The 17,032-nt window shown below is 41.9% G+C and overlaps 1 protein-coding gene and 1 pseudogene across 1 annotated transcript in view; both read left to right on the top strand.

The window, feature by feature from the left end:
* The window catches only part of NBPF7P (NBPF member 7), a 548,664-nt gene that overhangs the window by 80,073 nt on the left and 451,559 nt on the right, over positions 1-17,032 (top strand). The window lies entirely within an intron of this gene.
* LOC129137418 (small ribosomal subunit protein eS19-like) lies at positions 14,807-15,254 on the top strand (annotated as a pseudogene).

Raw genomic sequence — 17,032 nt, 5'->3', positions numbered from 1 at the left:
GTAGATTTTGGGAATTTGCTTTTCCTTTTCTCTCTATTCTTAAAAAGCATTGGAGAAACTGTAGGAGGGAAAGGAAGGAGGGTGGCAGATGTTTCCCCCTCACTCTCTTATTTTATCCTCACAGCAGCCCTTGGAGGTAGGGATGATTACCTCCATTTTTCAGAGGTGGAAATGGTTCAGAAAAGTGAAGTCACCCAGCGTAGGTATGAATTTGAACTTAGTCCCAACAGATGTTAGATGCCAGACTCTTCAGTACACCTCACCAACTCCCAGGAAACATAAAAACGTACTCCATTATATTCCATTTGGTATCTGAGCTTCAAAAATTTAAAGGAAGCATACAGAGGGTTGAGGGAAGGAATTGTTCTCTCAGGTTAACTCCAAACATTCTTTTTCCCTAAGGGAGGCAACTGTGGTATCAAAAGAACAAGGCCATATATGTAAATACCAAGGATATCTTTAAAGAATACTCAAGAAACTGGTCACGGTGGGTGACTTGAGGGTGGCAGGAGAAGAAACTGGGTCACTTGGGGATAGGGAAGGAAAAACTTTCTTTTCATTGTTGGCCTTTTCCTTCATTTCTTTCAATTAATAAACATTTTTAGAGCAGTTTTTACATCACAGCAAAATTAAATGGAAAGTACAGAAATGTCCCATGTCCCCCATCCCCACACATGGACAACCTCCCCCACTATCAACATTCTGCCCCAGGGTGGTCCATTTGTTACAATCTATGAACCTACATTGGCACATCATTATCAACCAAGGTTCATAGTTTACATTAGGGTTCACTCTTGGTGTTGTACACTCTGTGGGTTTTGACGAAAGTGTAACGACATGTATCCACCACTGTGTTATCATACAGAGCCTTTTCTCTGCCCTAAGAATCCTCTATGCTTTGTGTGTGTTCATCCCCTTCTTCCTCTCACCTCTGGCAGCCACTAATCTTTTTATTGTCTCCATAGTTTTGCCTTTTACAGAATGTCATATAGTTGGAATAATAGAGAATGTAGCCTTTTCAGATTGGCTTCTTTCACCCAGTAATATGCATTTAACTTTCCTTCATGTCCTTTCATGGCTTGATAGTTTATTTCTTTTTAATGCTGAGTAATATTCCATTGTTTGGATGCACCAAAGTTTATCCATTCACCTACTGAAGAACATCTTAGATGGTTCCAAGTTTTGACAATCATAATAAAGCTGCTATAAATACCTGTGTGCATGTTTTGTGTGTACTTAAATTTTCAACTCCTTTGGGTAAATATCACAGAGTACAAAATGCTGGATCATATGGTAAGATTATGTTTAGTTTTGTACAAAACTGCCAAACTGTCTTTTTTTTGGGGGGGCTGGAGTACAGTGGCACGATCTTGGCTCACTGCAACCTCTGCCTCCTGGGTTCAAACAATTCTCCTGCCTCAGCCTCCCAAGTAGCTGGGATTGCAGGCATGTACTACCACACCCAGCAAATTTTTGTATTTTCAGTACAGACAGGGTTTCACCACATTGGCCAGGCTGGTCTTGAACTCCTGACCTCAGGTGATCCTCTCGCCTCGGCCTCCCAATGTGCTGGGATTACAGGCATGAGCCACTGTGCCCAGCCCAAACTGTCTTTCAAAGTGGCTGTACCATTTTACATTCCCATAAGCATTTCATGTTGTCAGTGTTTTGGTTGGCCATTCTAATAAGTGTGTAATGCTATCTGTTTATGCTTTAATTTGTAGTTTTTGAATGGCATATGAAAATATGCCCTTGTTGAGCATCTTCCTTCCCTTTTTTCTTTAGAGACAGAATATCATTGTGTGGCCCAGGCTGTAGCGCAGTGACTATTCACAGTATTCACAGGTACAATCACAGTGCACTGTAGCCTTGAGCTCTTGGCCTCAAGCAATCCTCCTGCCTCAGCCTCTGAGTAGCTGGAACTATAGACACATGTGTTAGGCCATTCTTGCATTGCTATAAAGAAATAACTGAGGCTAGGTAATTTATAAAGATAAGAGGTTTAATTGGCTCACAGTTCTGCAAGCTTTACAGGAAGCATGGTGCTGGCATCTGCTCAGCATCTGAGGAGGCCTCAAGACGTTTACAATCATGGTGAAAGGTAAAGGGGGACCAGGCACATCACATGGCCAGAGCAGGAGCAAGAGAGAGAGAGTGGGTGATTGGGGAGGTGCCACACATTTTTAAATGACCAGATCTTATGAGAACTCATGATTACAAAGACAGCACCAAGCCAAGAGGGATCCACCCCTATGATCCAAACACCTCCCACCAGGCCCCACCTCCAGCATTGGGGATTACAATTCAACATGAGATCTAGGTGGGACAAATATCCAAACTATAACAGCATGTGCCACCACACCTGGTTTGAGCATTTTTTATATGCTTACTTGCCACCTGTATATCTTCTTTGGTAAAGTGTCTGTTCAGGTCTGTTGCCCATGTTTAAATTGTTTTTTTTTAATTGTTGAGTTTTAAGGGTTCTTTTTAAGTTTTGAATTACGTTCTTTTATCTGATGTGTCTTTTGTAAATATTTTCTCCCAGTCTATGACTTTTTTCCTTATTCTGTTTTTGTTTTTTTATTTTTTCAAGACAGAGTCTTGCTCTGTCACCCAGGATGGAGTGCAGTGGTGCGATCTTGGCTCACTACAACCTCTGCCTCCCAGGTTTGAGCAATTCTCCTGCCTCAGCCCCCCAAGTAACTGGGATTTCAGGTGCGCACCACTACACCCAGCCAATTTCTGTATTTTTAGTAGAGACAGGGTTTCGCCATGTTGGCCAGGCTGGTCTCGAACTCCTGACCTCAGGTGATCTGCCTGCCTTAGCCTCCCAAAGTGCTAGGATTACAGTGTGAGCCACTGTGCCCAGCCCCTCATTCTCTTGATATTGTCTTTCAAAGATAAGTCTTTAATTTTAATAAAGTCCAACTTATCAATTATTTCTTTCATAGATTATGTCTTTCGTGTTGTATTTTAAAAGTTATCACCATACCCAAGGTCATCTAGGTTTTTTATCTTCTAAAAAATTTATAGTTTTGTGTTTTACATTTAGGTCTATTATCTATTACAGTTAATTGTTGTGAAAGATGTAAGCTGTGTCTAGATTCTTTTTTTTTTTTTAAGCCCGGACAACATAGGGAGACCCTGTCTCTATAAAAAAATTAAAGAACTAGCTGGGCATGGTGGTGCATGCCTATAGTCCCAGCTACTTGGAAGGCTGAATTGGGAGGATTGCTTGAGCCTGGGAGGTCAAGGCTGCAGTAAGCCATGATCATGCCACTACACTCCAGCCTGGGCAACTAAGCAAGACTCTGTCTCAAAAAATAAAAATGGATTGTTTTTTGTACATATATGTTCATTTGTTCTGGCGTATTTTTAAAAGATTGTCTCTGCACTATTGTATTGCCTTTGCTCTTTTGTCAAAGATCAGTTGACTACATTTATGTGAGTTTATTTCTGGGCTGTCTTTCTATTCCATTGATCTATTTGTGTAGTCTTTCACCAACACCACAATGTCTTGACAACTGTAGTTTTGTACTATGTCTTGAAGTTTGGTAGTGCCAGTCCCCTGACTTTGATTTTTTTGTTTTCTTTTTTCTTTTTGAGACTGAATCTCAATCTATCACCCAGGCTGGAGTACAGTGGCGGATCTCAGCTCACTGCAACCTCTGCCCCCTGAGTTCAAGCGATTCTCGTGCCTCAGCCTCCTGAGTAGCTGGGTTTACAGGCACCTGCCTCCACACCTGGCTAATTTTTGTATTTTTAGTAGAGATGGGGTTTCACCATGTTGGTCAGGCTGGTCTTGAACTCCTAACCTCAAGTGATCTGCCTGCTTCGGACTCCCAAAGTTCTGGGATTACAGGTGTAAGCCACTGTGCCTGGCCGACTTTGATTTTTATTTCAATATTGACTTGGTAATTCTGTGTCTTTTGCCTCCCCATATAAACTTTAGACTCAGTTTATCTACATCCACAAAATAACTTGCTGGTATTTTGATTGGATTGTGTTGACTCCACAAATTAAATTGTAAAAAACTGACATCTTGACAATATTAAGTCTTCTTATCCATGAACATAGTCTATCTTTCCATTTATTTAGTTCTTTTTTTGATACCTTTCATCAGAATTTCATTGTTTTCCTCCATAGATTTTGAATATAATTTATACTGATTTCATTTTTAATACCTACATATACAATTTATACATAAGCATTTTTATATCTAAGGGTCTCTGTTGCGGGAAGTCAGTTCTTATCACTTCCCCAATCAATACCCTTGTGATTTCCTGTGGCTGTCTTTAATTTAATCTCCTAATCCTGTCAGTTCAGGAGGATGTATGTCACCTCAGGACCATGTGATAATTGCGTTATCTGCACAAATTGTACAGCATGTGTGTTTGTGCAATATGAAATCTGAGCACCTTGAAAAAAGAACAGGATAACAGCAATTGTTCAGGGAATAAGAGAGATAACCTTAAACTCTGACTGCCGGTGAGCTGGGCAGAACAGAGCCATATTTCTCTTTCAAAAGCAAATGGGAGAAATATCACTGAATTCTTTTTCTCAGCATGGAATATCCCTGAGAAAGAGAATGTGCACCTAGGGGTAAGTCTCTGAACTGGCCCCCTGGGGTGTACCTGTCTCTTATGGTAGGGTCTGCAGAGATGAAATAGACTCCAGTCTCCCATAGCGCTCCCAGGCTTATTAGGAAGAGGAAATTCCTGCCTAATAAATTTTGGTCAGACCCATTGATCTCAAAACCGTGTCTCCTGATAAGATGTTATCCATGACAATGGTGCCCGAAACTTCATTAGCAATTTTAATTTCGCCTCAGTCCTGTGGTCCTGTGATCTTGCCCTGCCTCCACTAGCCTTGTGATATTCTATTACCCTGTTAAGTACTTGATGTCTGTCACCCACACCTATTCGCACACTCTCTCCGCTTTTGAAAATCCCTAATAAAAACTTGCTGGTTTTTGTGGCTTGTGGGGCATCACAGATCCTACCAACATGTGATGGCTGCCCTGGATGCCCAGCTTTAAAATTTCTCTCTTTTGTACTCTGTCCCTCTATTTCTCAAGCCGGCCGATGCTTAGGAAAAATAGAAAAGAACCTACATGATTATCAGGGCAGGTCCCCCGATAGGTCTCTTGTGGGGAGTGCTAATGCAATGGTAATGTGTTTTTAATTTCAAATTTTACTTGTCATATCGGCAATGGTTAGTATACAGGAAAGTGACTGACTTTTGTATATTAACCTTATATCCTGGAGCCTTGTTATACTCAATTATTAGTTCCAGGAGACTTTTTTTTTTTTGGTCAACTTTTTCAGATTTCTTACATAGACAATCATATCATCTGTGAACGTGGGCAGTTTTTTTTTTCCCAATCTGCATATCTTTTACTTATTTTTATTGTCTCATTAGTTAGGACTTCCAGTACAATGCTGAAACACAATGGTGAGAGGGGACATCCTTGCCTTCTTCCTGATCTTAGCAGGACAGCATTAAGTTTTTCACCATTAAGTATGATGTTAACTATAGGTTTTTTTATAGATGTTTATCAAGTTGAGGAAATTACCCTTTATTTCTAGTTTGCGCTGGGTTTATTATTTTTTTAATCATGCATGGACATTGGATTTTATCAAATGCTTTTTCTGCATCTATTTATATGATCATGTGATTTTTCTCCTTTAAGCCAGTTGATGTGATGGGTTACATTAATTGATTTTTGAATGTTAAACCAGCATTGAATACATGGAATAAATCCCACTTGGTCATGGCTATAGACTGAATATTTGTGTTCCCTAAAATTCCTATGTTGAAACCTCATCCTCAATGTGAAGGTATTTGGAAATGGGGCTTTGGGAAGTGATTAGGGCATGTGGGCAGAACCCCCATGAATGGGATTAGTGCCCCTAAAACAGAAACCCCAGAGGCTTCATTGTCTCTTCTGCCATATAAGGATATAGAAAAAGATGGCCATCTGGGAACCAGGAAGCTGGCTCTCACTAGGCACCAAATCTGCTGTCATTTTGATTTTGGACTTCCCAAATTCCAGAACTGTAAGAATAAATGTTGTTTAAGCCACCCAGTTTATGTTATTTCATTATAGCAGCCTGAATGGACTAAGACAGTCATGGTGTGTAATTAGTTTTATACATTGTTGGAGTTGATTTGCTAATTATTATTGGGAATGTTTGTATCTATGTTCATGAGAAATATTGGTTCAAAGTTTTTTTTTTTCTTGTGATGGTTTTGATATCAGGGTAATGGCCTCATTGAATGAGTTAGCAAGCATTCTCTCTACTTCCGTCTTTTGAAAGAGACTATAGAGGAATGGTATAAATTTTCCTTAAATGTATGGTAGAACTCACCAATTAACCCATCTGGGCATGTCATGTTTTGTTTCAGAAGGTTATTAATTATATATTCAACTTCCTTAATAGATATATTCAGATTGTCTATTTTTTCCAGTGTAAGTTTTGGCAGATTATCTCTTTCAAGAAATTGGTCCATTTCACGTAGGTTATCAGATTTGTGGGCATAGAATTGTTCATATTATTCTTTTATTATTCTTTTAATGTCCATGGGATCTATAGTGATGTTTCATCTTCAATTTCTGATGTTAATAGTTTGAATCTTCTCTTTTTCTTAGTCTGGCTAGATACTTAATGATTTTATTGATAATTTCAAAGAACAAGCTTCAGGCCGGGTGGGGTGGCTCACATCTCTAATCCCAACACTTTGGGAGGCCAAGGCAGGCAGATCACTTGAGGTGAGGAGTTCAAGACCAGCCTGGCCAACATGGTGAAACCCCGTCTCTACTGAAAATATAAAAATTAGCCAGGTGCAGTGGCACGTGCCTGTAGTCCCAGCTACTCAGGAGGCTGAGGCAAGAAAACCACTTGAACATGGGGGGCGGAGGTTGAAGTGAGCCGAGATCATGCCACCTCACTCCAGCCTGGGTGACAAAGCAAGACTGTCTCAAAAAACAAAAACAAAAACAAAAACAAAGAACCAGCTTCTAGCTTTGCTTATTTTCTCTATTGCTTTTCTGTTTTCAATTTCTTTAATTTTTGGTCTAATTTTTATTATTTCTTTTTTTCTGCTTCCTTTGGACTTAATTTGCTCTTTTTCTAGTTTCCAAAGGTGGACACTTTTTTTTTTTTAATATTTTTTTGAGACACAGTCTGTCACCCAGGCGGAGGACACTTAGATTATTGATTTTAGATATTTCTTTTTTGGTAATACATGCATTCAATGCTGTAAATTTTCCCCAAGCAGTGCTTATGCTACATCCTACAACTTTTGATAAGTCATATTTTCATTTGGCTTAAAATATTTTTTAATTTCTTTTGAAATTTATTCTCTAACCCATGTGTTATTTTGAAATGTGTTGCTTACTCTCCAAGCATTTTGGTATTTTCCAGCTATCTTTGTTATTAATTTCTAATTTTATTGTGGTCTGAGAGCAAACATAATTTCTATTTTTTTCTATTTGTTAAGGTGTATTTTATGGTTCAGAATGTGGTCTATCTTGATGAATGTTCCATGTAAGCTTGAGAAGAATGTGTAATCTGCTGTTGTTAGATAAAGTAGTCTACAGATGTCAATTATATCCAGTTGGTTGATGGTGTTGTTGAGCTCATCTATGTCCTTACTGATTTTCTGCCTGCTGGACTTGTCCATTTCTAGTAGAAGGGTGCCCTTGTTCTTTGTTCCTATTTTTGTCTTCCACTTTTTCTGGCTTTTTTTTTTTTTTTTTCTTTTGAGATAGGGTCTTGCTCTGTTTCCCTGGCTGGAGTGCAGTGGCATGATCGTAGCTCACTGTAGCCTCAATCTCCTGGGCTCAAACCATCCTCCTGCCTCAGCCTCCTGAGTAGCTGCGACTATAGGCATGTACCACAACACCCAGCTTTTTTTTTTTTTTTTTTTTTTTTAGAGATGAGGTCTCATTATGTTGCCCAGGCTCTTTTGTAGTTTTAACAGAGCATTTTATGTGATTCCATTTTCTCTCCTCTCTTGGCATGTCAGTTGTACTTCTTTTTTTACTTGTTTTCCTGGTCGCCTTAGAGTTTGGAATATCTATTTATAACTAATCCAAGTCTAATTTCAAATAAAATGAGTAGGGCAAGTATTTTTTTTTCCTTCTGTATAAAAATAGAAATACTTTAATGTTTCTTTTTTTTAAAATTTTACTTTAAGTTCTGGGATACATGTGCAGGATGTGCAGGTTTGTTACATAGGTATACATGTGCCATGGTGGTTTGCTGGCAAGTATCTTATAATAATGGAATATTCCTAATTCCTCTCTTCCATCCCTCATATCATTTCTGTTATTCATTTTACTTATACATAAGCATATATAATAAATAATATATATTCATTTGTGTGTGCCTATATATTTGACATATGTGCATAATATAGGCATAATCAAATACACTGTTGCTATTATAATTTTTACTAAACTTCTTTGTTAGGCCAATTAAGAATAAGGAAATAAAAGTTTTTATTTTTACCTTCACCTATTCATTGTCTGATACTCTTGTTTTCTTTGTATAGATCTGAGTTTCTGACCTACATAATTGTCCTTTCCTCTGAAGAACTTCCTTTAATATTTCTTGCAAGGCAGACCAACCTGCAACAAATTCCCTCAATTTTTGTTTGTCTGAGAAAGTTTATTTCTCCTTCACTCTTGAAGGATAATTTCACAGGGACAGAATTCTAAGTTGGTGAATTTTTTTCTCTCAATACTCTAAATATTTCACTTCACTCTCTTCATGCTTGCATGGTTTCTGGTGAGAAGTCAGAGTTCGACATAATTCTTTTTTTTTTGAGACGGAATCTCACTCTGTCACCCAGGCTGGAGTGCAGTGGTGCAATCTGGGCTCATTGCAACTTTTGCACACCGGTTTCAGCAATTCTCCTGCCTCAGCCTCTTGAGTAGCTGGGACTGCAGGTGTGTGCCACTATGCCCGACTAACTTTTGTATTTTTTGGTAGAGATGGGGTTTCTCTGTGTTGGCCAGGCTGGTCTCAAACTTCTGGCCTCAAGTGATCCACCTGCCTCAGCTTCTCCAAAGTGCTGGGATTACAGGCATGAGCCACCGCACTTGGCAAGAGTTTGATATAATTCTTGTCTTTGCTCCTCTGTAGGTGTTTATTTTCTTCCTTCCGGCTTCTATTAGGATTTATTTTTAATCTTTAATTTTCTGAATTCTGAATATGATATGCCCAGCTATAGTTTTGTTTTGTTTTTGGCATTTATTCTTCTTGCTGTTTTCTGAGATTTCTGGATCTGTGGTTGGGTGAAAAATTATCAGTCATTATTGCTTTAAATATTGCTTCTGGTTCTTTCTCTCTTTCTTATCCTGGCATTTCCACTCTACCTATGCTACCCCGTTTGTATTTGTCCCATGGTTCCCGATATCCTTTTTTGGGTTTTTCCAAATCTTTTTTTTTCTGACTGGTTTTCATTTAGGGAGTTTCTATTGTCATATCCTCAAGCTCAGAAATTTTTTCCTTAGCTGTGTCCAGTCTACTGGTGTGCCCATCAAAGGTATTCATTGCTGTTACTTTTTTTTTTTTAATTTCTAGCTATTCCTTCTTATTCTGTCTTAGAGTTTCCATCTCTCTGTTCACATTACCCATTTGTTCTTGCATGTTATCTATTTTTTCATTAAAGCCCTTAGCATATTAATCATAGTGTTAAAAATTCCTGTTCTGATAGTTCCAATGTTCCTGCCATATCTGACTCTGGTTCTGATCCTTGCTCCGTCTTTTCGAACTGTGTTTTTTGTCTTTTAGTATGCTTTGTAATTTTCTGCTGAAAGGTCGACATGATGTACTAGTTAAAAGGAAACGCAGTAAACAGGCCTCTAGTAATGTGGTAGTCAGATCTGTGGAAAGCAGCAGCACTCTATAGTCCTATGGTTAGCTGAACTTCTCTGGACATCAGCTTCTCTGTAGCCCTGGGATAGCTGGATCTCCTTGGACAATCTGTTCCTCATCAGATGTCCACCTCCAAAATCAGTTCCAATTTATAACATATTAATTAGATCTTTTTGGAGACATAGCGAAGAAGATACATATAGTATACCACACAGTAGAAACTAAACCAAATTCTTCATCAGCCACTCCTCTTCATCTTGCCTCACACATTTTTTTTCCCTGCTAATAATTTTGTTTCTCTTTTTTACCTCTACAACTTCTTAAAACTCATTCTGTTGTCCAGAGCAGTTCTTCTCTACCCTCAGCTTGTGTGTCCCACTCAGCAAAACAAAGACCAAGCAGAAGCCACCTTCCCAGTTCCTGTAAGTATGTCTGTTTTGAAGTGCGACAAGGAGCAGCCTCAGCTCATCTGGCCCCGTGTACAGAGGGCTAATTATATGTAACCTGCAAGGATGTTGTGAGGATGAACAGAGCTGGAATTCAGGCCTAAGTTTTCTGACCTCAAGTTCAATGTCCCTTTCCTTAGCTATCTCAAGACAACAAAATATTGTACAGCCTTTATTCTTAGAGATTTCCCTGGCTCAAACCCTCCATTTAACTGGATTTTTGTAACATTCAACTTTTTTTTTTTCTTTTTGAGACAGAGTCTAACTCTGTTGCCCGGGCCGGAGTGCAGTGGCGCGATCTTGTCTCATTACAACCCCCGCCTCCTGGGTTCAAGTGATTCTCCTGCCTCAGCCTCCCAAGTAGCTGGGACTGCAGGCACATGCCACCACGCCTGGCTAATTTTTTTTTTTTTTGAGATGGAGTTTCGTTCTTGTTGCCCAGGCTGGAGTGCAATGGCACGATCTCTGCCCACCGCAACTTCGGCCTCCCGAGTTCAAGCGATTCTCCTGCTTCAGCCTCCTGAGTAGCTGGGATTACAGGCATGTGCTGCCACGCTTGGCTAATTTTGTATTTTTAGTAGAGACAGGTTTTTCCATGTTGGTCAGGCTGCTCTCGAACTCCCAACCTCAGGTGATCTGCCCTCCTCGGCCTCCCAAAGTGCTGGGATAACAGGTGTGAGCCATTTTTGTATTTTTAGTAGAGATGGGATTTTGCCATGTTGGCCAGGCTGGTCTCGAACTCCTGACCTCAGGTGATCCACCAAGCCCGGCCTGTAACATTCAACTTTTGGAAGAGACAAAGAATTAGCCAGGAATGTGAAAATAAAAATTTGATTTCTAGAACATGTGTCAGGGTCAGCACAAATGTATCGCTCTTATTCTCTCTGTATCTGTGATGCCAGCCCATGAGACTTCAATTTAGAGTGACGATGCCTGAAGCAGAGTGACATTCTCCCTCATTAAAGAGAGATATTATTATGTTCACTGACCCCTACTTAGGCAAGAATGTGGGCAGAGATGTTTCAAAAATCATGGGCAAGACTTGAGATGTGATGAGGCTTTCTTCCTAGCCTAGTTTCCCACTTCCTCCCAGGAAGGGAAGGAGATCAGGGTGACTGAGCCTATCAACGAGGTCTGTAGAGGAGGCAAACGGCCATGGCAGTCAGCATCAGGGTTAGGAGCAGAGCGTGTGTTAGTTTCCTAGAGCTGCCATAGCAAAGTACCACAAACTTGCTGCGTTAAAACAACAGAAATGTACTCTTTCACAATTCTGGAGGCTGGAAGTCTGAAATCAATATGGTGGCAGGGCCGTGCTCTCTCTGAAGGCTCTAGGAGATCTGTATGTGCTTCTTCCTAGCTTCTTATGGCTGCTGACATTCCTTGGCATTCTTTGGCTTGTAGATGCCTGACCCCTATCTCTGCCTCCCTTGTCACACAGCAGGCTTCCTGCGTGTGTCTGTTATCTCTTCTTATAAGGATGCCCATCATTGGATCAGGGCCCACCCATCTTAATTAATTACATCTGCAAAGATCCTATTTCCAATTAAAGCCCCATTCACAGTCCTGGGGGTTAGGACTTTAACGTATCTTTTTGGGGAACAAAATTCAGCCCACAATAGAGTGCTCTAACTTTCGTGTTTGTCAGCAGAAGAATCTGCCGAAATGATTTGGCAGCTAGGGCAGAAGGAAGGTAACTGAAGTGATTGAAGGAAGGTGAACTTGTGAGGAGGCAATGTCCACATTTCTGAAAATGGGGCAATGGAGGCTTTGGGAGCCAACTGAACCTTTAATCTCCTCCCCCATCCCTGGCATAGGCAGATTTTCAAAACTGCCGTCTGAAGTATAGGATACTTGCTATAGCGTCTTCATCTGACCCGTAACTTCAAAATAAATCCTGGCAAAGTGGCCCATTCATCATTCATAAGGTGCAGTTTCACCAGCTAGTTAACATTCCCTTCCCAGGTAGATGTGTGTGTAATTCATTCCAGTATTTAAGAGAGATCTCCCAGAATTCTACTCAGATTTATTGTCAAATAACTGTTCGGTAAAACTGTGTCTTTTGCTGACTCAGGCCTGGCAGGAAGAGTTGCCACAAGCATGGAGCTCTGGTATCGATTTGTGACTTCCCAGTGGGAGAACCTCAGGGGTGGAAGCCCACAGGCTTGATTGCCTTCTTAGATTAATATTTAATAGCATGACCACCCCCATCTACCTTGCCAGCCCGGATCAGTGCCACAAGTCAAGGCTTGGCCTTGCTGTGCACAAGCGCTGTGAGGAAGATTTGGCAAAATTTTAATTAACTGAAGATAAACATACATAGGGAGCATGAGTTCATTAGCTGGCACCACCACCCAGAGAGAAAAGGCCTCACTAATCACATGCCACAGCAGGTGAAATGACCTGCAGACCTGCAGCCTCCATTTGCTTTCAAATTAAAAAACATATTTTTGAAATAAATACACATGGGGCCCTGCTCATCATGTCGTTTCCCCTGAAAAGCAGGAAATCTGGGTTGCTAATGAGCAATGCTTTCAATATTTTAGCCCAAGAAAGCTGAAAACACAAGTGCAGCAAAACAAGGCTGGAATTGCCCTTCCTTTGGAGGAGGGAGGAAAGTTGGGACAGGAAACCAAAGAAAGGCAATCAGAAATGGAGGACTCAGTCCTGTGGAAAAATACAAATAATATAGTCGGCCTGGGAAGAAGTAACTGGATCTAGAAATCAGGCATGGCAGAGGTACCCATTTGCTCAGCGGCAAGGAATCCGCAAGGTTAGATCGTAGAATAAGTCTGTAATTCACCAACCTTTAGATAGCGAGATGGCCAAGAAATAGGGATAGAGCTTGAGTTTACAATATTCTAGAAGGAAAATTTTATACAATTTGGTCAGAAAGTGGGTATTTCATTTGCTCATTAGGCTATATATTCATCACTTAATATGTAACAAGTGCCATTTCAGGTCTGGGGAGGTAGAAGTGAAGGAGACTTAACAAGTCTCTGTTGTCATGTGGCTTACTTTCTAGTAGGGGGAGGCAGACAACAAATACCCAAGAAAATATCAGGTAGCATTTAAGTCAGAGACCTGAATGGTGAGAAAGCGCTGGCCATGCAGAGATCAGGGGAGGGCATTCTGGGGAATAGCAAGTACAAAGGCCCTAAGGAAGGTAAGAGCTCAGCCTGTTGAAGGAATGAAGTGTGGCTGGCGCTCAGTGAGAAAGGAGATGAGGAGAAGAAAAGAATAGGTAGGGGCAAGGTTCAGGATATTGGGTTTTATTCCAAGTGCAATTATTCATATGAAACTTGTCATTCCCAATAGATTATAAGCTTCAAGAGGGTAGAGACTCTCTCTCTTACTCACTCAATACCTAGTTTGCATTCCAGGGCATCTACTCGCTGCCTTTTCTTTTTATTTGAGCCTGGTCTTCTTCTAGCCCTTCTATAGTATGGTGAGCCAGCCTCCAAGATGACTTCCAATGAACCTTGCCTACTTTTGTAATCCCCTTTCACATTGAATCAGGGCTGGACCTTTGTGGCCAGTAAAAGAGGACAGAATTGATAGTGTATGATGTTCAAGGCTAAGTTATAAAAGTCATTCCAGCACCCATCTTGATCTCTTGGATTTCTTGCCCTGGGGGAGGCCAGCTGCCATGGGAACACTCAAGCTGCAACGTGGAGAGGCCCACATGGAGAGGAACTGAGTCCCTGGACAATGGCCAGCAACCAATTTGCCATTCATGTGTATGAGCCACCTTAGAAGTGGATCCTCCTATCCTAGTAAAGCCTTCAGATGATTGTAGCCTCAGCTGACATATTATTGCAAGCGTATGAGAGACCTTGAGCCAGAACTGCCCAGCGGAGACCTCCTTAAATTCCTGACCAGTGGAAACCATGAGAAGTAGTAAATCATTATTTTAAGCCGTCAAATTTTGGGTGATTTGTTACACATCCTTAAGAACCCAGCCAGGTGCAGTGGCTCACGCCTGTAATCCCAGCACTTTGGGAGGCAGAGGCGGATGGATCACGAGGTCAGGAGATAGAGACTATCCTGGCTAACACAGTGAAACCCCATCACTACTAAAAATACAAAAAATTAGCCGGGTGTGGTGATGGGCGCCTGTAGTCCCAGCTACTCGGGAGGCTGAGGCAGGAGAATGGCATAGACCCGGGAGGCAGAGCCTGCAGTGAGCCAAGATTGTGCCACTGCACTCCAGCCTGGGTGACAGAGCGAGACTCCGTCTCAAAAAAAAAAAAAAAAAGAACCCAGAACACATAGTATAAGGTCATGTATGAAGTAATGGGATAAAAGCATGACAATGAGAAACTGCTTAAAGGGGATCCTTTTCATGTGGGACAGAAGATCAGAGAACTCCTAAGACAAGGGGCGGGCTCACATCATTCCTTGGGGACATCTAAGAGTCAGGTCTGAATGAAAGATCACTGGTGAGGTCATTTAAAAATAAATGTGGCCCTTTCCCCTGGCTGGCAGCACAGAGGCCGCAGGATGCCTGGAGTTACTGTAAAAGATGTGGACCAGCAGGAGTTCGTCAGAGCTCTGGCAGCCTTTCTCAAAAAGTCTGGGCAGCCGAAAGTCCCCAAATGGGTGGCCAAGCATAAAGAGCTTGCTCTCTGTGATGAGAACTGCTTCTACACATGAGCTGCTTCCACAGCGCGGCATCTGTACCTCTGGGGTGGCGCTGGGGTTGGCTCCATGACCAAGATCGATGGGGGACATCAAAGATGGCGTCATGCCCAGCCACTTCAGTCGAGGCTCCAAGAGTGTGGCCCGCCAGGTCCTCCAAGCCCTGGAGGGGCTGAAAATGGTGGAAAAGGGCCAAGATGGGGGCCACGAACTGACACCTCAGGGACAGAGAGATGTGGACAGAATCACCAGAGAGGTGGCAGCTGACAACAAGATGCATTAGAACAAACCATGCTAGGTAAATAAATTGCCTCGTTCATAAAAATAAATAAAACAAAATAAAAATAAATAAATGTGGAGGGCAGAATTTATCCATTATTATCTCTTGTGAAGGAGACAAAAGCCACGGTATTCAAAATATATTTATAAGAATCTAGAACCTGTGTAACTTCCCTAGGTTTGTTGTTTTTGTTGCCCTGGTCTAATTATCCAGGGTGAAAAGCTCTTGAATGTTTGTCTGGGGTAACAAAGAGAAGGGGGGAGGGTTTGGGAGGGAGGAATTGCCCCACTCCAAATCTGCCTCAGGGGGTAGCTACCAGAAGAGGAAAGTAGGCCTTGGAACTTGCTGAGGGAATCAAGTTGAAGACAGAGCCTGACTGGGCCTGAGACAGACCCCCGGGCTAAGAGTTGAAAGGCCACTGCACAGTGTGTTGAATAAAGTGAGCCAGGTTCAATCGTTTCCTGAGGCACAGGCATATCCGCAACCTTCCAAATCTGTCTTCTCAGGGAGAATCTTCCCCTTGTCAGAGCTGGTATCTCACAGGTGAAAATGTGAAGTAATCTCTAACAGCCCTGGGAGGTGAATGCCCAGCAAAGTATTTATCCTCAAACAACCCCCTCCTGGCACATTTGTCTGGCTACATATTTCTGTAATTAATTGATGTTGTTCAGTTAAGATCTATTAAATTCTTGTCTGAAAATAAACGTCATCTGGAACTCCATGTGTTAAAACAATAAAAGCAGTGCTGTTCCAGTTAAGGTGGGAAAGAGAGAGGGGTGCTGAGTCCCGCTTCCCCTCAGCTTTGCCTCATCCACCCACCCCACTTAGCATCCCCAAGGTCTTTCCCAGGAGCCCTAGCATTCTGAAAGTCATAGCTTGAAAAAAACAGATTGAGGATATTATAGCACCTGCTACATCGTTTTATAATAATCTGCTATTTGTGATTACTTATGCCACTGTTTTCTTCCACTACTGCAAATAAACAGATTCATCTTCCTCAGATACCATCTCATCATGTACTTAAGGCCTCGAGGAAGATTCTGGTTCTCAGAAGTTCAAGTCAGAGGGGCTTAAAGATGGCTGGTACTTGCCTCCTCCACAAAGAAGAACCTAAATAGTGAGTAGATAGTCACATTTCAAATAGGTCATCCAAAAAAGAACACTGGAATTCATTGGAGAAGTGTCAGGAAACACCCAAGGCAAGGAATAAAAGGGAAGCAAGGCAGCCTGCTCAGCCAGGACCAGCTAGGAGTCTGTAGAGACTCCCCATTGTGGGGAAAAGGGAAGTGAGAGATGCCTCGTGGTCCACATTCTCACCGTGGACTCCTGCAGTCCCAGCCATGCGTGGACTTCTGCAGTCCTAGCCACGGTAGAGCCCCTGACCCGCAGGGGCCCTGAGACAAAAACAGAGAGCTTCCTGGAGACCACAAAATGGCACTGCCCCAGAGAGGGAATTCACACTGGATCCCACACATCCCCAAGGCATCAGCAGCTCCTGTGTAAGGTGCTATTTTGAGAGCCCAACACCATGCGAACGGCACTCTCCCTGGGACCCAGCAGTGCCTGCATCTCCATGGCCCTGGTGCCCACTGAGATTCCCCACCTGCAGCTACCACCACAACTGGCTGCTGCCACTGAGGCTGAAGTGCAGGCCACTAACCCCACTCCCTCCAGAAGCAGAGCCACTGCACATTTTCACACACCCAGACAGAATCCTCTGCACATAGCTGTTGTTACTATGCTGGTGGGGCTAAAGTGTGAGTGAAAGGGCTGCTGCCATT

The sequence above is a fragment of the Pan troglodytes genome, chromosome 1 (genome assembly GCF_028858775.2).
Source record: "Pan troglodytes isolate AG18354 chromosome 1, NHGRI_mPanTro3-v2.0_pri, whole genome shotgun sequence".
NCBI classification, from domain to species: domain Eukaryota; kingdom Metazoa; phylum Chordata; class Mammalia; order Primates; family Hominidae; genus Pan; species Pan troglodytes.
Note: the sequence above shows the minus strand (reverse complement) of the source record. Positions and strands in the feature narration are given on the sequence as shown.